Source organism: Zalophus californianus, chromosome 15 (assembly GCF_009762305.2).
Source record: "Zalophus californianus isolate mZalCal1 chromosome 15, mZalCal1.pri.v2, whole genome shotgun sequence".
Classification (NCBI taxonomy): Eukaryota; Metazoa; Chordata; class Mammalia; order Carnivora; family Otariidae; genus Zalophus; species Zalophus californianus.
Window position 1 is genome coordinate 65,928,975 of NC_045609.1, and position 21,411 is coordinate 65,950,385.

At 41.3% G+C, this 21,411-nt stretch overlaps 1 protein-coding gene across 5 annotated transcripts in view; it reads right to left on the reverse strand.

Annotated features, from left to right (window-relative positions):
• SORCS1 (sortilin related VPS10 domain containing receptor 1) overlaps positions 1–21,411 on the reverse strand; it is a 562,053-nt gene that overhangs the window by 539,588 nt on the left and 1,054 nt on the right. The window lies entirely within an intron of this gene.

Sequence of the window (21,411 nt, forward strand, 5' to 3'; positions counted from 1 at the left end):
CCACACCCGGGCATCCTGAATCCTACCACAGACCTCCCTCTACCTGGCTTCTGCATTGCTGAGATAATATGCGTTATGTTTCCAAAGATGAAGGCTAAAGTCATAACAGACAAAGGATATCACTATTGATCACACATTTTGTGACACACTGTGTGTTGGCCCTGCCCTCTGTAGTGTTTCCTTGAAAAGTACGTGTGAAAGTCACAAGACAGCATCATCATCCATAGGCAGGCACTCAGCGGTTCACACAGTGCCTCACAAATGGGTTCCATGGACAAGTGAGTCCTACAAGACACTTTCTAAGCAGCCCCTCTTTCTCCAATGTTTCCTCCATCCAATTCATTGTCACCATATTTCTTCTTCCAGATTGAAATGTTGATCATATCACTCCATAATATGCTCAGAATTCATCCCAAGTTCTTCACTTTGGTTCGCAAGACCCTTCAGGACATGATGCTAGTTTGCTTCTCTGGCCTCATCTACTTCCCCCACAGAGTGCCAGTGGCTCTCCGTTCCCTTCATGATCTGTTCCCTCTGGTGCCTCTGAGCTGCCATATGAGCCAATCCTTTCACAAGGAGCATGTTCTCTTCACTGCTTCACCTGAAAATTCCCATTTATCCTTTTACGTTACCAGGGACATGATATGTTACTTCTTCTTGGAAGTCTTTGCTTATGTCATCACCTCACCCACCGCCCTTCTGGCTAGATTCTTCTCCTCTGTAAATACCTGCATATTGCACTTACCAAAAGTATTTTAACTATTTATCTTCCCCCTTAGACTGTGAGCCACCTGAGAGGAGGACTACTTCTGTGTTCTCAGCCCTACCAGAAAATTAAGCACATGAAAGGTTTATGTGATGATACAACAAAAGGCAAGGAGTTAGTAAATATAAAACAAAACCAGGAGGCAACACAGTCCATATTTTCAACTACTACTCTCCCCTTCCTCTTAGTAAGCCTTTATTGACCACACATGATGTTCCTGAGAATCAGAATGGTCAGTTACAGAGCTAGGCACACATTGGCAACATCTCATCATATAAAGGGATATACCCATGTGGAGATTGCCTGAGTTTAAAGAGAGCATAATCCTGCAGCTAACTTGTCTCTGCCAAACAAATAAGAGCCCGTGGCCTTGCCCAGGTGGGCATGCAGCAGGGAGTGGCTGAAGCCCACTGCAAGAGCTAGGTTCAGCACTGCTTCATGGGAACAGCTCCACCTGCTGAATTCCTCCATATTTCTCTCCCCATTTAGCAGTTTTCCTCTAACCTATTGTGTAAGTGTGGTCACAATTTTTGAGAAACAATAGCTTCACAGAGGGGACAAAGGCATTTTGCATTCAGTTGCTTGCCTGCATTTTGTACAGGATTATAAGGCTGTATGTGTGACAAATAACCACACCACCTCTTGAAAAAGAGGGAAGAAAAATAAATGGTTACGTCAATATGCCAAGACTTTCTGTAGTGCCTCTTTTAAAGAATTAAGCTATCAGGATGCATGGTGTTATTTAAAGGACCTTCCTCTTCAGCAAGGTGGTGATAATCTCTATCTTCCTGTGGATAAAGGGAGAGGTATGAAAGCATTCTGATTTCTCTGCTCCTATCCATCACCAAACAATGTGATAAATACTGATGTGAGTGGGAGGTGGTGTTAAAACATGGGCAAGCAATGAATAAAGCAGATTGTTTGGTAGGAAAATCTTGGGCAAACACATTAGGCATTTCTGGCTGGTATAAGATATTTGAACTACCAGGAACAGTGAAGTGAAAGTTCCTGAATTAAATCACCTACAAGAAAATGAGACTGGAGAAAGGCCAGAAACCAGCAACTTATGGGAAGGAAACATTTTGTCAGTCATCCCAGATGGGCACATTGCAGAAATGGTCTTGTCTAAAGGATGTGGAACTCATTTACTATCCTGGTTTTCTGTCCAGACTGCAGTCCAAATATTGCATTTTAAGAAACTCTATCCAACAAAAAATCACTGTGTAGGAAAATCCAGCAGCACGCACCAAGTGTTTTAACAAAGAAACAGAATAGGTTTTAATTAGAAACCCATGATTTTGCAAGCAATTTAGCATAAATAAAATGTAAGCAGGCCTAAAAATAAGGAAGTCCACTAAAGACACAAAAATGTTAGCTATAGGGTCATTTTAATAATAAATCAAGGTCAGACAATTCGAATGTGTTCTGATTGAATTAGGGCCACTTAGCTGTTAGGATGAAATATAGCAGTTGCATACAACACTATCTAGTTTAAACAGTCCCTGATTTAGAGAAAGAAATCAAGCACTCCTTCTTAAAAAAAAATAGAAAGGAGCATTCTCCAAGTAAGAAAAGGTACTGAACTACTGCAAGAATAAAGAACCCCAAATTCTTTGCTAAATAACTTCCACTTAAGGTCTACATTTTTTTTTTAAGATCTTATTTATTTATTTGAGAGAGAGAGCGTGCACAAGCCGGGGGTAGGAGCAAAGGGAGAGGAAGAAGAAGACTCCTCACGGAGCAGGGAGCTGGATGCGGGACTCAATCCCAGGTCCCTGGGATCATGACCTGAGCCAAAGGCAGACGCTTAACCAACTGAGCCACCAGGCGCCCAGCTCTACTTTTAATTCAGTGCTGTAGCTACTACTGCATTTGCAACACTTTTATCATTTTTCCCCATCTATAGAGAAAATATTTACTTAATCACATAACTGGGGCAAGCAGTTTTGTTTTCATAGAAAAGCAGCCCTATAGTTTTATTATATACTTACATAACAGAATTTGCCTCAAACTTGCAAAATAAAGCAGAGACACTGAATGAGACTGTCCAGCTATAAGTATGGCTGATGATTTAGATATGAAGGCAGAAGCAGAGATGTGTGTGCATTTATAAATGTCCTTCACACACACACACCCACGCACAAACATTAATTTGCCAAAGTCCGCGACAAAGAGAACCCCCAAGTGTTTATATCTCTCTGGACAAAGATTTCTGTGAATAGGGCGCCTGGGTGGCTCAGTTGGCTAAGCGACTGCCTTCGGCTCAGGTCATGATCCTGGAGTCCCGGGATCGAGTCCCGCGTCGGGCTCCCTGCTCGGCGGGGAGTCTGCTTCTCCCTCTGACCCTCTTCCCTCTCGTGCTCTCTCTCTCTCATTCTCTCTCTCTCTCAAATAAGCAAATAAAATCTTTAAAAAAAGATTTCTGTGAATAATTTCAGCCATGACAACCAGAACTCTACCTGCTGCCTAACAATGTTCATCTCATTTTAAAAAAAATGTTTCTCCCACATTTTTTTTCAATTAACTCCTAAAGAATGAGTAAGCTCTAGGAGTTCTGAAAAGCCTAACTCTCAAAAGGAGTCCTGGATCATAATCTCTCAAAGTCTACAGAGAATCTGTGGGTGGACCACCAAGCTCTAACTAAGCACATGGAGGGTCAAGACGATTACTGGTTTATAATCGTGAACAAATTCCCAGTGTCTGGCACATGCCTGACATGTATTAGGCACATGATAAATAACGATTTACTACCTGAACAAGCTGAAGCTACTTAAAGATGAAATGTCATAGTGTCCCAAATGCAGTAGGATATAATGGCAAAGAGCTGAGCTTTTTAAACCATAATCATCTGTATTGAAATCCCAATTCTACCTTCTGCTATCCTACTGACTTTGGGTGGGTTATTTAACCTCCCATTTTTCAGTTTCTTATTTCTAAAATGGGGATAACAACATTGCCTAGTTCCTATTGCTGATATGTGTCTTACCAAGAATTGTGCCTGGCACATTGTAAACACCCAGTAAGTGTTGGTTATCATTTTATCAACCTTTGCCTAAGTCATCAATACATAGCAGTCCTTGCCCACCTTTAATTGAATTCCCATTCTGTCCAAACTCACTTGGAAAATCCACCAACCCTCAATTTACCCTTCCGGGTAAATGTGCCGGAAAAAAACATGTCTGCTTAATATATAATTCTTTTCTCATTGTCACGGGGCTCTCAGTTCAGTCCATTATCACACATGCAATTTTATCTCTCACAGTGCAATATGTCCTCACCATTTCTCAAAGCCTTGCTAAGACTTCTGTATCATGGGGACTGGTTCTCAATCCAGCTCCTTAAATTAGGAGCATGAAGTTTTTTTCTCCCTCAGGCCTGAGGCAATGCTAGCCCCTACCAGCCATCAGCACATCCTGGCAGCCAGAACATCAGACTTCATTAGGACACAGCCCTACCCCTCCTGCTATGAGGATGCTGTGACTCCAGCACAATCTGATTTATTTGGTTTGAATCTATGCTTTCTCAATCTCTCCCTCTCAGTCTGTCTGTCTGTCTGCCTGTCTAATTTTGGGTCATTTTACTAGAATTATCTGGATGAGACAATCCAGATAGTTTATACTTCATGAATCAGGACAGTGAAAAATATCCACGTGGCCCATCATTATGGTGTCTCAATGTTGACGAGTAACCCTCCCTATCAAAAAAGGCCAATAAAATGATCCTATACTGCTTTAGTGTTCTAATATTTTATTTTAATTTTTTAAAGGTTTATTGAGAGAGAGTGTGAGGGGCAGAGGGAGAGAGACAATCTCCAGTAGAGTGCACACGGAGTACGGAGGCCCACACAGGGCTCGATCTCAAGACCCTGAGATCATGACCTGATTTGAGATCAAAAGTCAGACACTTAACCAACTAAGCCACCCAGGTGCCCCTATTTAAAGTACATTTATCAAGCACCTCCTGTGTGCCAAATACTGGTATATAAAAATGAATGGGATGGAGCCTTGTCCATTGATTGGAATACAAGCCAGTGCTTGGAGAGAGGCACAAAGAGAGTAACTTGGGACACAAGATCTCTTCTCATAAGATTCAGCTGTCTCTTCTTCTTGGAAGTATTGAAGAAACTCTCACCAACGAGGTGATACCCAGGCAAGGACTTAAAAAATGAAATGGATTTAACTGAGCAGAACCAAGGCCGATTAAGTTTCTAAGCAGAGGAAATAGTGTGAGCAAAGGGACAGAAACAGAGAACAAAAGGTCCACACAGGAACCAAGAATTTGCAGTGGCTAGGATTATGTATGCCTCTGAGGCAAGGGAACCAGGGTCAAGTGACCACCCTCAAGTTAGCACGCAGACAACAACTTCGGTATCTTCATTCTCATGCACCACTGCTCATATGCTCTCCAATCTCATCAGGGGACAGCAAATCTTTCTCAAAAAGGGGAAGAAGATAAATATTTTAGACTTTATGAGCTATATGATCTATGTCACAACTACTCAACTTTGTCATTTTATTTTTCAACTTTGTCATTTTTGCACAAAAGCAGCCCTACATAATATGCAAATGAATGAGGGTTGTGTTCCAATAAAATGTTATATCAGATAATTTTCAGGTGTTACAACCTATCATTCTTATTTTTATTTTTCTCTGCCATTTAAAAATGTAAAAATTACTCCTATCTTTTGGGCCATACAAACTCAGGTCTTAGGCCAGATTTGGTACATGGGTCATAGTTTGCCAAGCCTGCCTTAAATAAACTACCTTAAATCCCCCATGTAAAAGAAAGATAAATTAATCCCTCTCCCTCAAATGGTAATAGAAGTGCTGTTTCTTTACAGATATTTTCAAGACCTACATTTACTTATTTATTTATTCATTTATTTATATTCTAAGATTTTCTTTAAATTCAAATTAGTTAACATATAGCATAGCATTGGTTTCAGAAGCAAAATTTAGTGATTCCTCACTTACATATAACATCCTGTGCTCATCACAAGTGCCCTCTTTAATGCCCATCACTCATTTAACCCATCCCCCTTGTTCACCTCCCCTACAGTAACACTCAGTTTGTTCTCTATAGTTAAGAGACCCTTATGGTTTGCCTCTCTGTTTTTATCTTATTTTATTCTTCATTTCCTTCCCCTATATTCATCTGTTTTGTTTCTTAAATTCCACATGTGAGAGAAGTCATATGGTATTTGTCTTTCTCTGACTGACTTATTTCGCTTAGCATAATACTCTCTAGTTTCATCCACATCATTGCAAATGGCAAGATTTCATTCTTTTTCGTGGCTGAGTAATATTCCATTACACACACACATTTTATTTTTTTAAATTTTTTATTGTTATGTTAATCACCATACATTACATTACATCATTAGTTTTGGATACACACACACACATTTTATACATACCACATCTTTTTTATCCATTCATCAGTCAATGGACATTTGGGCTCTTTTCATAATTTGGCTATTATTGATTGTGCTGCTATAAACATTGAGGTGCACGTGCCCCTTCAAATCACGGCTTTTGTATCCTTTGGATAAATACCTAGTAGTGTAATAATTGCTGGGTCGTAGGGTAGTTCCATTTTTAACCTTTTGTGGAACCTCCATACTCTTTTCCAGAGTGGCTGCACCAGTTTGTACTCCCATCAACAGTGTAAGAGAGTTCTCCTTTCTCTGCATCCTCACCAACATCTGTTATTTCCTGAGTTGTTAATTTTAGCCATTCTGACAGGCATGAGGTGGTATCTCACCGTGGTTTCGATTTGTATTTCCCTGATGATGAATGATATTGAGCATTTTTTCATGTGTCTGTTAGCCATTTGCATGTCTTCTTTGGAGAAATGTCTATTCATGACAAAACCTACATTTAGGTTGAGCAAGAGGTACTTGGGTACTTCCATAGTTGATGAGATTTTAAGGCAAATACAATTTTTATTTCTCCTTTTCCTAAGATTTTAACCTAACTTAAATGAGTATCAAGGAGAGTCTCATAGGAAATGAAGCTTAGGCGACTGGCAGAGAACTTGTCTAGTCCATTCAGGCTGCTATAACAAAATACCATCGACTGGGTGGCTTACAGCAGACACTTCTTTCTCACAGTTCTGGAGTCCAGGGAGTTTTAGATCAAGACAGCATAAAATCCAGTGTCTGATAAAGGCCCACTTCCTGATTGCATAGATGGCACCTTCTTGCTGGGTCTTCACATGGTGGAAAGGGCAAGGGAGTTTCTTAGGTCACTTTTATAAAGGCACCAATCCTACTCATGAGGGTTCCATCCTCATGACCAAATCACCTCCCAAAAGCCCTACCTGATAACACCATCACTTTGGGGGTTAGGCTTCTACACATGAATTGGGGAGGGTGCATTCAGACCATGGCAGAGTTCATCTTACTCTTCGGGGATGGTCATTTATATGTCTCAAGGTATATTTATTATCAGCTGAAAAGCACATTCTCAAATTTCTGTCTGAAAATGGTGACATTCCTAAGTCACTAAATTGACTACAGTAGCACAAAAAGCTAGGCAAAAATTCCTTAGTCACAATACTCCAAAGACAGATCTGGACCTTGTAACATCATCTTAAACCACAGTCTGATTGAGAGTCCTGTGCACGCAGAGGGTGGAACTCAAAGACCACAGAAATGTCCCTTTGACCACTCATGGTCTATCTCTGGCCATGCCTTTCCTCACCAGCTACCCCCCCCTTTTTCTTTTTTCTTCTTTGTGTACAAGAAGGAAGAAAAGGGGCCAACCAATAAAAAGCTAAATTTATTCTTTGGGATTTTCCTATATATTTTTATATGTTCTCCCTGTGATTTGCCAGGCATACTAGTGCAGTATGGATAACACTGATATGCAATACTCTATGGTATTCTCTTACTGCCTTGTATCATACTGCAGTCCATACTGCAGGGTGATCATCCAACTCATCCTAATGTACCCAAGTCCCCATATTGATTTGGGAGGCATGTCCAAGAAAATGACAGAAACACCCACTTTTAACTCTTTAAAAGCAGAAACATACAGAATAACCAATGGAAAATTCCATCATTGCTTAATCAAATTCTCCCATGAATACAGCAGATAGCAATAGGATTTTGTGTGTGTGTGTGTGTATGCATCTGTGCACATGGTCTACAAGTATACATGGGTACGCAAAGATTCAGGGGAAAAATTTTTCCCTTTGGGCAAATCAGGTTCCCTTGGTCAGTGTGAGGTCAAGAACTTAATAGGACTTTTTAAACTGGGGAGTCCAATCTGATATTTAAACATACTGTGAGGCTCCGTTCCAAATATCTTGGGCATGGAGATAATGAAGAGAGTACCATCCGTTGTCACAGCTTGTTGACTGTGCTAACAACCGAAAATGAATCCAGGACCTAAGATTTGGGGAGTTTAAAATAGGCAGGAGGGGCGCCTGGGTGGCTCAGTCGGGTAAGCGGCTGCCTTCGGCTCCGGTCACGATCCCAGGGTCCTGGGATCGAGCCCCGTACTGGGCTCCTTGCTCAGCGGAGAGCCTGCTTCTCCTTCTCCCTCTGCCTGCTGCTCCCCCTGCTTGTGCTCTCTATCTCTCTCTCTGTGTCAAATAAATAAAATCTTTAAAAAAATAAAATAGAATAGGCAGGAGGGGCCTTTCCTCCTGTCCATCCTATTCTGTCTGCAAAACTCCTCATCTTGTATAAAGACCAGCTTAAATATCACCTCCCTTTAAAGCACTGCCTCCCACTCTCAGGAAAAATTAGTTGTTCTCTGCTCATCTTTGCTCCAGTAGCACTTTGCACAAAACTCTATTACAGCTATTATGCACTTATCATACTAAATTGCAATTTATCTGTTTATGTGTCTATTTCCACCAGAATATGCACCCTCGAGGTTAAAGGTCAGGTCATATTCATCTTTGTATTCTCAGTGCTCAGCACAGTCAGCACTGACCCAACAGCCACTTAAAACATGTTTTAGTATTTTTATTATTAAAGAAATGCATGACCATGTTAAAAATTCAAAACAGCACAGACTGGTATAAAGGGAAAGGTTAAAAGTTGCCTTTCCATCATCCAGACCATTGGTTCCATTTCCCACAGGAAATCACTCTTAAGGCATGCTTAAAAATGCCTCAGCACTACATGCCCCCCTTTTACCCCACACCCAGCTAACCAACATGCATGGCTCTCAAAGCTGCCACACATGCAAGGTTGGCCGCCTCTGCTGGCAACACAGCAGGGCTGGGTATGAGTCCCCTGACCCCAGGGTAACGGCCAGAGAAGTGCTGTCGCTACAGGACAAGGGTGCCATTAGACTAGCACTCAGTTCTACTGCGAAGTCTTGGAGTTGATAGTGAGTTCTCTTCGCTCACGGACACGCTTCCTCTCTATTTCATCTCTTATTCTTTTCCCATGATCTACTCCAGCGCTTCCACGCCTCTGTTATAATTCTGTCTTTTTTGTCTCTCCATCTGCCTTTCTCTGTCTCTGGTCTGTCTGTCTCTTGCCTCATCTTCTCTTTATCCTCCTCTCTCTTGGTCTACCTCTGCTGTCTCCGTCTGGCTGTCTCTCTCTGCCTCTGTCAGGATCTCATACCGTCTCTCCCTCTCCCTCTTATTCTGTCTTGCTCACCAGCTCTCTGCTTCTACTGTCTCTCTCATTCCTGTGTTTCTTTTTTCTCTCTCTCTGTCTTGGAGGTGTTCTTCCACTCAGCTCTCACAATCAGTGACCATCGCTACAGCTGTATCCAACATTCCACTTTTAAGGGTAGAGACCTAAGTGTTGTATATCGGAGCTTAAGCCACTGTGAGTATATGGAGACACACAGGGATGCACACATCTATTATGTATGCAATCATATGTACATATATGATTTAGAGATGGAGACGAAGCTCAAGTCAGAGACTAAGATTTAAAACAAAATACACGCTCTTTTATTGGAGACTGGAGGTCACTAGAATTTCTGGAAGGGGCTGTCAGGCAGGTTGCTGAAATTACCTCTGGATCTCTCTTTCTGAAATCAGCAAGGGGGACGGTAAACAAAAGGCCTGGTAGCCCCTGCTGCTGCTCACTGCCACCCGAAGAGAGACACAGAGTGATCTTACTGCTTTGCAAAAGCCCTGGACACTAGCTCTCTCCCAACAACAGTGATTGGAAGCAAATCAGGCAACTTGAACGTGGGCTCTTTGTTTAGTACAGTTGCCTGGAATTCAGTTCTAATGAGGCCAAGTTCAAAATCACGCCTGCTCTCTTGTTTTGTTTTTTTCATTTTTCAAATAACTTTTAAAAATAACTCAAACAATGCGTGTTTATTGAGAAACAACAACAGTGAAACTATGGACAAGTGAAAAACATCACCTATAAACCCAACATTCATTATAATCGCAGGTGAACATTTCGAATCATACTCTTCCTCTTCTTCCTCGTCTTTTTTTTTTTTTTTTACAAAAGTGGTATTTTATAGTATATAATAAGTTTTTAAAAATATTGAGTCCCTTCCATGTCCAGGTATATTTCCAGGGGCTTGAGATATTTGATGGAACAACACAGACCAAAAAAACCCCCTGACTTCATGTGGCTTATATTTGTACTATTTTTTAATCTATTTTTTCCTTTTCTACTATTTTGTGGGGGGTTTCCCAATTCAATGTATATTTTTACATAAGCAATCTTTTAGTGGCTGAATATCCATAACACTCATGAATAAGATCATGGGTTGTTTGTTCTAAGTGAAAAGGCATTTTCCCCATGGAAAGAGCAAATAAAACACTGTAGTTGCTAAGGGCTGATGGCCCCAAAATGCACCACTTTGGTGTGCAGATTATTTCAAGCTGAAAATAATCAAAGCCCAAAAGACTTGGGAAGAATTTTTGACCTACCCCACAACTCCTAAAAAGAATTTAGATGGAGGACCTGCTCCGGGACGGGAGCTATCCCCATAGACAACTATAGTATAACATGAACAAGGTGTAGGAGACAGGGAAGAACCCAGCGAAGTCTTTGTTAAAATTCCTCTCTGTGTCCCATTGTTTCTATACGGTCCAGAAAATATTTTGTTTACCAAACATTTTTTCTTTTTCATCTTCCCGTGAATTGTCCTCCTCCCCTTTCAAGTCTCAGACCCATACCCCTTTCTCCTTAGTTCAGAATGACATATATACCCCATTTTGCTTTACTCTCTTTGGGATCTCATGCTTATGTGGATTCCTTACACACAAGAATTAAATGTTATTTTCTCTTACTCTGCCTGTCAATGTAATCCTTCGATCAGCTAGAAGAACTTTTTTTTTTAAGATTTTATTTATTCGTTAGAGAGAAAGAGTATGCACACGAGCAGGGGGAGGGGGTACAGGGAGAGGGAGAAGCAGATTCCCCATGGAGCAGGGAGCCCAAGCGTGGGGCTTAATCCCAGGACCACAGATCATAACCAGAGCCAAAGGCAGACACTTAACCAACTGAGCCACCCAGGTGCCGCCCCTAGCTAGAAGCACTTTCTTTAGAATTTAGACAATTTCCCCATCCCCAAAACAGCAAATATTTAGTAAGCAAGTTGTGATATTGTGATTTATAATAAGAAATGTATATTTGATCTTCATTTCATCTCTGGCACCAAGTTCCCAAGACCCTGGGAATTTCCCAAGTGATGAGAAAGATAAGGGTGTCCTTTGTTGGGGCACCTGGGTGGCTCAGTCGTTAAGCGTCTGCCTTCGGCTCAGGTCATGATCCCAGGGTCCTGGGATCGAGCCCCACATCGGGCTCCCTGCTTAGTGGGAAGACTGCTTCTCCCTCTCCCACTCCCCGCCCCCCCCCCCCGCCCCGCTAGTGTTCCCTCTCTCTCTGTGTCTCTGTCAAATAAATAAATAAAATCTTAAAAAAAAGTGTCCTTTGTTATATTAATGAGATGACTATGGGTTCACACCTAAGAATGGAGGCTGGTTACAACCCTGATTGGAAGGTTCTGAAATTTCAGTCCCACTCCTTAGCCTCTGGGGAGGGAAGAGGAGCTGAAGGCTGAATTGACGGCCAATGACTTAATCAATAATGCCTATGTAATAAAGCCTCCATAAAACCCAAAAGGACAGGGTTCCAAAAGATCCTAGTTTGGTAAACATGTGGAGATTCAGGGACAGCATGCTCAGAGAGACCACCATGCCCTTTCCCCATACCTTGCTCAAGGCATCATCTTGCTCATCTCTTCCATCTGACTATTCCTGAGTTATATCCTTTTGTAAGAAACTGGCAATTTGGTAAGTGAAATGTTTCTCTTAAGTTCTGTAAACTGCTCTAGCAAATTAACCAAACTCAAGGAAAGAGTCATTGGAACTTCTAATCTATAGCTGCTTAGTCAAAAGCACAGGAGACACCCTGACATCTGAATTTGGGAGGTGGGAGATGGCAGTCCTGTGGGACTGAGCCCTTAACTAGTGGAATCCAATGCTACCTCTGGGTGGATGGTGTCAAAACTGAGTTGAATTATAGACACCCATCTGGTGTCAGGGAATTGTTTGTTGGTATGGACCCCCACCCCCACCCCAACACATACACACACACACACACACACACACACACACACACACACACACACACACACTGGAAATTAGGTCCAGAGCCTTATTACAACTATTATGTGTAAATAGCTGGAGACCTTGAGAGGGATGACAGAAAGAGTAAGACAGAGTCCTGGCCTCATTATAAGAAAATGGAACTGGAATGGAAGAATGTAACTGCAGAAACAGAAGCAATATCAAGAGCAAAATATTAAAAACACCATTTAGTAGGTCCTACTTGAGCATGAGTAATTCTAGTATTAATACTAACAAAATAATGGTGATAACAATGATGATAATAGTTAAACTTTACTGATTGCTTGCTATGTGCCACATGCCATTTTCAGCATTTTTATATCTATTGTCTCCTTTAACCATTAAGAAACCCTATAAAAAGTATATCATTCTTATTTCCATTTTGCAGTTGAGAAAACTAAAGCACAGGGTCGTAAAGCTAATTGCCCAAGTTCACATATCTAGTAGATAGTGGAGCAAGAATTCAACCCCATCACAAAACATTATGTTCTAGTTAAAATAATGTAGTCTTTCAGCCACTGAAGACATGGTTTACTCATGGTCATATGGACATCCAGGAAAGAAACTGCCTAGAATACATCCAGTGATAAAAATATCACCATTTGGCCAAAAAGTATCATCTTCTTCTGTCTGGGGACTTGTGCTGTCCCCTGTAATTGTCTCTCATTCTCCTACAATACGTCACACCAGGTCTTCTTCCCTGGGGTCATAGTTTCCATGGAGAAGCTGATAAAAGCTGTGGGCTTTAGTTTGCCATGGGGAAAAGTGAAGCATATTGATACTTATACACTGTGCAGACAATGGAAGGGGTTCATGGACCCCAAATCTCACATATGAATTTTAGGGAAATGATTTTCAATCGTTATAGAGTTCCTAAGGGAATTTGTAAAATAAAGATTCCTAGTCCCCATCAACAGATTTAAAAGCAGGTCCCATGAGGTCAAGCTTTGAGAAATGCTGCCTGAGGTGACCATGGCTGCCCAGTTTAGGATTCTCCCATCAACTCAGCAAAATGTAAGTCAGGGTAAACAGGGTTACAGATAGGTTTCTAAGCAGGTGACAACCATGCCTAAAAAAGCTTTTTCTCCCCTTTAATGGTTCATATCAAGAGTATATTTTGGGGGGCTCCTGGGGGCTCAGTCAGTTAAGTGTCTGCCTTCAGATTAGGTCATGATCTCAAGATCCTAGGATTGAGGCCCCAGTTGGGCTCCCTGCTCAGTGGGGAGTCTGTTTTCCCTCTCTCTCTCTCTCTCTGCTCCTCCCCTCCACTCTTGCACATAGACTCTCTCTCAAATAGATAAAAAAATGTTTAAAGAGTGTATTTTGGGAAGTGTTAAGGGGAAGACCTTTTGCATTTAACCCACCCAACGCTCCTCCAAAGACCCTGAAGCAGAAGGATCTATGGCCCATAATTTTGTGTCTCAGGAGTCTCTGCTACTCTGGTTAGGGGAAGATGACTAGAGGCATCAATCCACTGGCTTCAGGGCGCAACGGGATTAGTTGGTGGTCTAATAACATGACTCTTATTAGCACTTTCTTTAGAAAGCATACAAATTGCCCACACTGTCACTCTAGGTTCATTAGCCAGCAGGGAGAAACCAAATAGCACATCCCACACATCCTCCTAGAATAACAAGACGACACATATTAATAACCCCAGGAGAGCCACTCATGCGGACAGATGGCCCTTAAGGCTTTGATCAAGCTCCATCACGAAGTAGCTTATTATCAAGTAAAATGTATCAGGTTAGTGCCCTGAGATCGGGATAGGACAGGGAAAACACTGAGGTGGGGTGCCTGTGCTAGGAGCTCCCCTAGGACCCCTCTGCCCTGACTTGTGAGGTTCTCCCTAAAGAGACTCAGAACTGAACCCTTACAGAGGGTCAACGTGATCAAAGAGAAAAAACTTTAGAGCCAGAAAGGGCAAAAATCAAATTCCAGCTGTGCCACCCTTCAGCTGGGTGACCTTGGGCAAGTTCCTTAAGCCATGACTTCCACAACTGTAATGACTGAGCCACCCAGGTGCCCCCGACTTCCACAACTTTAGAATGAGGACAATAATACCTCGTTTGTATTATGGTGGTGGGAGGATGGAGTGAAATAATGTGATGCTCTAGAATGTACTTCCAGGGAAGCTGCTCACTAAATTAGTGGTTATTTATAGTATTATGAAGAGGGGATTCTATTATAATCGATATACCTTATCTGGCCATAGGGAGCTATCACGGTGTTCAGCAAATTCTCCTTTGCTCACATCCCCACCCCAACCCCCAAAGTCAGAAGGAGTAGAAAAGGCAATAGCTGGTAACTCAATTATAATCCTTGAGCAAATAAAATCCATGAGTTTCAACAGGCACTTCAGTTTGGCTACTGCTGTCCCCAAATGTTGACATTCCCTTGACTAGACCATACTTAATATTATTTCAAATGGCATTTCCTCTGCATCAGACAATTAAGGAGGGGAAGACGTGGCCATTTCCCTCTTGCCCCCAAGCCCCTGCTACAACTAGTTCAGTTATAAGTAATCTGACCTCTGAAGTCCATTAGCCATGGAAGATGGAGAATGGGCTTTTGCCAGAGACCTGGCTTGCAGAAAGTCCCATCATCTCTTTTTAAGGTTCCCTCTGAGAGGTTTAAACAATGCCAAGAGCATGACTTTTGATAAGGCCACTTGCTCTGAAGCCCAGTATAAATAACTTGAGTAGCTGAGCCTAGAACTCAGGAGCTTCGTGGCCAATATCCACACTTCTTCCCACATCAGCAAACATTATAGACACAGGTGCATAGGCTTCAGGCAAACCGAGAGGCTGGGATGCAGCTGTTCTAACTCTTACCTCTGGAAAGCCAGCGGTGGGCCAAACCAAGAATCAGTCTACAGTGTGACAAAGCATTGTTGACCCTCTTCTTCCACTAACTGACCTGCTTAAGAGCAGTGCCTTGATTTCCTTACCTGAGAAATGTAGATGATATTTGCCTTTCTTATCTCATAGGCCCTTGGTGAAAAAAAAAAAAAAAAAACAGAGGTAGGGGAAATAATATTCCAATCTTTGAAAGCTGAAGCATTTTGCAAAGGAAATGGCTATAACTGATCTAAAGTGGTACAACAACATTCAGGAGTGCTATAGAAACAGACACAATATCTTTTATACACATGGAAAATTTCACGTGGGATTTCCTACAGAACATTCATGTTCTTTTTCTCTCTACTTACCTTTTAGAAGAGGCTCTGTTCTTTCTTCATAAACCTTGCACAGTAAGATTCCACCTTTGTTTCTTGCCAACCACTTGACGATTCCTTTCATCCCACCTGAGCACAGCGCACCCCCCTTCAGAGTAACCATTCCTCCACCACAGCACCTGGCTCCCCCTCACGCTGACCATGCCTATTCTCTGCCATCACCATTGGCCACCGCAGCAACGCCATTTTGGCTAGTTTCCTCCCTAGGACACACAGATGCATTCTCCACCCTTTCTAGCCAGAGATACAGAACAGTAATTGAGACATACACAAAGACAGGATAAATATTTTACATATGTTTAGTGATTTAACATCAGCTGGCTGGGAACCAAATTAATTTACCCTCTGGGCAGCCGGGCCTATGATATTTCTGACCAAGGACTTAAACAAAAGAAAGCCCTTTGGAGAAAACTGTGTGTGGCAAATGTCTAGGTAAAAATGAAACAATGATGTCTCCAGCTGAGATTTAATGTGCAAATAAAGACAATAAATGCAATCATATCTTTAAGTGACCACTCTGGTTTTATTTTCTTTTTGGGCTTGGATTATACCCAAAGTCACTAGAAGATGAATGTGTATATTTTTGCTTAAGGAGTATTTTTTAAACTATTTCTAAGACAAAAACTTCAATTAAACATAGTTTACATTTAATGTAGGCTAATTTTTTGGAATACATAGGAATTTATATATCTCTACCCTTGACCTTCAGTCACACCATCCATTCAGCTCAAAATATTCTCATAATAATCTCCGTCTCTTGACTATGGACTCTGAAAAACAAACTGAGGGTTCTAGAGGGGAGGGGGTGGGAGGATGGGCTAGCCTGGTGATGGGTATTAAAAAGGGCACATTCTGCGTGGAGCACTGGGTGTTATACGCAAACAATGAATCATGGAACACTACATCAAAAACTAATGATGTAATGTATGGTGATTAACATAATAAAAATAAATAACCTCCATCTCTTAATCAAAATATTCTCTCCATTTCAAGGTTCACTTGAAGCACCTGCTCTGCAATGAACTTTGAAGACCACCCCAGTTTGTAGATGTCTGATCCTCTTCTGAACTCCTACAGCCTGCTATGCCCTCAGAGGACACTTAGCTTTGGCTGCCTCTTCAGAGGATTCTTTCAGTACAAGACAGAAAGTGCTTTGAGGGCGCGTATTATTTCTTTTCACCTTTGTGCATCACTCCGCATATATCTCTATTATCAGTGTCTAACAAATATTAGGATTCAATACATATTTGTAGAATTAAAAGTAAATATGATAATTTGTGTAAGCTTCTTAGCATAATGTTGCCACATGGCAATCTCTCCTTGAAGGTGAGCAATCATTCTTCTCTTACTAAATAATTGTTAAATAAATAAGTCCATCAGCTTTTGTACCTTGGTCTGAGTTTCTGGGGGTCTTCTATAAAAGGATGTGGAGAGAGTTCCCAGAGTTAACATTCATGTCATTTTCCTCTAGAAAACCCCTTAAATATCTTAAGAGAAGCTAACTTCCCAATTTCATATGAAGCATTTTTTTTGTCCAAAGATAAAAAACTCCTTAACATGAAGATGTGATACAATAAATATACTAAATTAGGTTTTGCTGCAAACATGCATTGAAATGAATGCCTACTTGGATCTTAAATGTTTTGATTTCCTATAAGTAGATACACACATGAACCATGGAAAAAAGGAGGAATCACGTGAATGAGAGGCTCGCTCCTTATACGTCAAGGGTATAGGTCATTGTGTCATTTGTGCATCCCCAACACTCCTAGTGCACTTAAATGTAGTAGGCGCACAATATCTGCACGCTGAACAAACTATTAAGTTACTTTTAACCCCTCAGGGATTTCTGTGGTGCTCTGGTCTATTTCCATCATTTTACAGAGGATGAAACTGAAGCCACATTATGACTACATATCTAATTGTTGTACACAGTCAAGACTACAACTCAGGATTCTTATCTGCCAGTAGAGAATTATTTCTGCAATTAAAAGAACAAATAGCATTTATTGAGCACTTACTATGTACCAGCCACTTCACATACATGATGTCATATCTTCAAGAAAAGCCTGCGAAAGACACACTATCCCCATATTTTAGTTGAGGAAGGTGAAGCTCCAAGAATTTAAATGTCTTGTTCAAGGCAGAATGTGGTAAGCAGGAGAGCTAACATTCAAACTCAAATTTGTCTGCTCCAAACCCACTGCCTTCCATGTCACACCACATTAACATTCGTTAATAGCATAAAGCACCTATCAGAGAAGGAAATATGTGGGCTTGTTAGAGAAAGCTAAAATCGTTTATCATTTTACTTTATTAAAAAGTAAAAAATATGTTTAAATGTGCAGTCAAAGCAAGTGTTTACATGCAACCTCTCTCCAAAATCAGGTTTGTAAGACACTTAGAAAAGGAATCTGTTCCTGAAGAACACCAGATCTGAGAGCTGAATGACGGCAGGTTACCTCGTGCTCAATGAATCACCAGGTGCGGATTCCATGTCTCACTAAAGATGAAGAGGTAGGCGGATAAGAGAACAACCAAATCACTACTTAAGGTAAAGAGTGCAATGTGACAGGCACGTGTTAAAACCCTTGCTTTTCTACAAGGAGATGGAGCTCCCAGCTAACACCGCGCCCTCTTCCAGCATCATCTGACAGCCACCCCAAGAGAGGATTATTTAAAATACTGACTCCAAGAGGTCTGAGCTCTTCTGTCCTACCTGAAAATCTTTAAGACCAGCCATTCGGTGAGGTTTGGGTGCCAGCCCCTATTTGCCACTGACCTTTTGTACCATCTCAGTAACTCAGTTAGCTTCCAGAGCTTCAGGTTGCTTCTCTATGTAATGAGAATACCTACTTATAACATTTTTGTGAAAATTAAGTGAGATTATAGGACGTAAGGCATCTACCCAAAACCTGACCCAAGCTGGGACTCAGTTTATTCACGAAGGTTGGATGGTAAATGTCAAGTTCCAGAACAACGAAAGGCAAAGTGGTACACGGAAATCAACCAGACCATCGTGGTCTATACTAATGCAGCATTAAAGTATCATAATGGCAAAATAGAAATAAAAGCCTCTGACACTATTTCCGGTAAGAAAAGGACAAGGCAGTGAACTGAAATACTCAAATTGACTCCAGCATAAAAATATGAATAATCAATATTAACACTTGCCACTCACCTATTACCTAACTAGGGTTTTATAAGGGTTAATAAGTGTGGAGCTTTGAAATTTCTTGGAAATAAAGAATAAACACATGCCCCATCACACATGCATATATAGACAAATATATATTTTAACAAACTAAGGATTACTGTATAAATTTAGATCAGGGCACAGCATGCCTAGGATGAGTAGGGTAGGAACAATATGTTCTTGCTTACGACACCAAGCTCATGACAAATGATTCATACCCAGCACCTTTCATGCCAAAAGATACCCCCAGGTGTTCCACCAACTCTAGCAACACTTTCCATCAAGCTAGACTGCAGTATAGAGGAATCACATCACTCCCACGGATGAGGCAAAACAGTCATGTCTTTACACAACTGCACAAGTCCAACAGTGGAGGGGGCAGGAAGAAGGGAAGGAGGCGAGAAAAACATCCAGAATTCCTCACAAGTTTGACAGGCAGGCTATAATTACCATACATTTACACCTTAATGCGGGTGTTATTGTAATCAGAAACCCTACTTAACAAGACTTTTAGCTAAAGGTGAGACAGGGTCAGAGGATGTGTATTGCCTCTGGCCCTGAGTGGGTCAGGGGGTGGATTTACAGGGGTACTGACATCTAAATAGGAAAAAAATGAGAGCCCCACAGTGTTGCCCTCAGGTTTAAGTTAGTGGGTTTCTTGCTCTAGGAAGATGTGAAGTGCTGTAAGTTGAGAGTTCCAAACAGGTGTACTGTACTGCACTTGACAATCACAACACACTTATGTGCAACCTGGCACGTAATGAATTGGCACGGACCCCATTTTAAGGATGAGGAAATTCACACTCAGAGTGCAATCGACTTGCCAAGATCAAACCACAAATAAGCAGAACTAGAACTCAAGTCTCCACACAGCTTTTCACCTCACAGAGTTGCCCAGAAAAAGTTTTTCTGCCTTCCTTCCTTTAAAAACAAATGTTAAACTTTGTGTCTCCTATGAATCTGGGCCAGTTTTGTTTTGTGGGACCTGGATTAAGACTATAGCTCTCCCTCTGCCATCTGCATATATATGCTAAAAAAAAAAAAAACAATTTGTGTGTAAACAGGCAGGGATGCGGAGCAGGGGGGTTCCTTACAGAATTAAAAACTTCAAAGGGTAGAAATCTCACTAGCAACATGATCTGAATGCTCAAACCTTTCACATGCACTACCTTGATTATTTGCTACATTATCTCAGACATGCCTGCATGTTGCCCATCCAAGTCCTGACCCTAATAAGCCGGACTGTGCTTATAAGCATCATTTAAAAAATAAAAAAGGCTGGCAGTGATTGGCGCCATTTCTTAAATGGAGTTTAAAATTTGCCAAAGATGTACTCTCCGTTTCCAGCTCTTTCCAAGATCTTTCAAGAGATGAACTAAAGTAGAGGTCTAATGGGTGAGTGATATTTTACAGCTCGAATTACATTAACAGCCAGAAATATTTTGAGTCCAATGTCTTTTACTTCTCGGTACAACCAGATATAATGTTTGATGTGTTTAAAATCTCCCCTTAAAGCCAGGAGCTTTGAGTTAATCACTTAAAGCAGTGTGAAAGTCATTCAATCAGTTTAAGATTTGAGTTCAAATTGGGGGATTAATTTTAGCGGTTTTGATATGAAAGATATGATAGTTAAGGAAAGAAATGAGGGCAAGGGTCTGCAGAACTTGAATGGAAAGAATTTCAGCTTCAATTATTTGATTAAATCATTCCTGAGAACCATAGAAAACCATAGCCTCAGTCATGAGAGCTGAATTGTAGGGAAAACCCTGCTGATCCTCTCAGGACAGAGACATCAATGCAAAAAAAACCATTTATCATGGTTTGCCTTAATACAGTTTATATCTATATACCCAAAGAACCCATGATGACAGACTATTATTTTAAAACGTTCACAACTTTCGTTAAAAAGCTGACAATGAGCACAACTCACTAAAGTGGCACTTCCCTGGGAAGGTTTCTGGCAATGACATCACAACTGAAAACATTCTGAAAGGTACCAGGCTGCATAGACTGTACCTATTACAAATACTACACTCTCAATAACCCAATGGAAGCTGAAACTCTGATTTTTTTTTTTTAATTTTACCCATCCTTGGTTTTTATGTTCTTGTCTGCTTAATGGCAGCTCAGAGAACTTTCCACACTTTTAAGTCATCTTCACTTATTACCATCAAAGCTGGATCTTTACTATTTCAGCTCATTGAAGTTTTCTAGGTGCAGTTTAAGCTGGAATAGCTACCCCAGATTCCAGACATGCAGGCTTTTCCAAAAATCTAAAACCTCCCCTGACGTGGCCAATGCTCATGGACTTGCACCCACTCTCCCCAGCGTCAGCATGGGGAATCCAGCAATTCCCTGGTCCCTTCATAAAAGGAGGGCTGTCTTTATTTGTGCTCTTCTCTAGAGGAGGTCCGTCAATGGGGAAGAACAGGGAGTTGTTGTCACTGGGATATATCTGATCTTCCTGGGACTGATCATGCCGGAGAACAACCACTCATTCACAGGCTGGAAAGCCCCAGCTCTCAAAACACACTGGCTGGTGCTGTTAGAAGATGCTAGAGAGTTCCCGTCCTGAAACTTGCATCCACTTGGTCCCCAGAAACAGAGAATACATTAAGGGCACCTTAGTGTCCG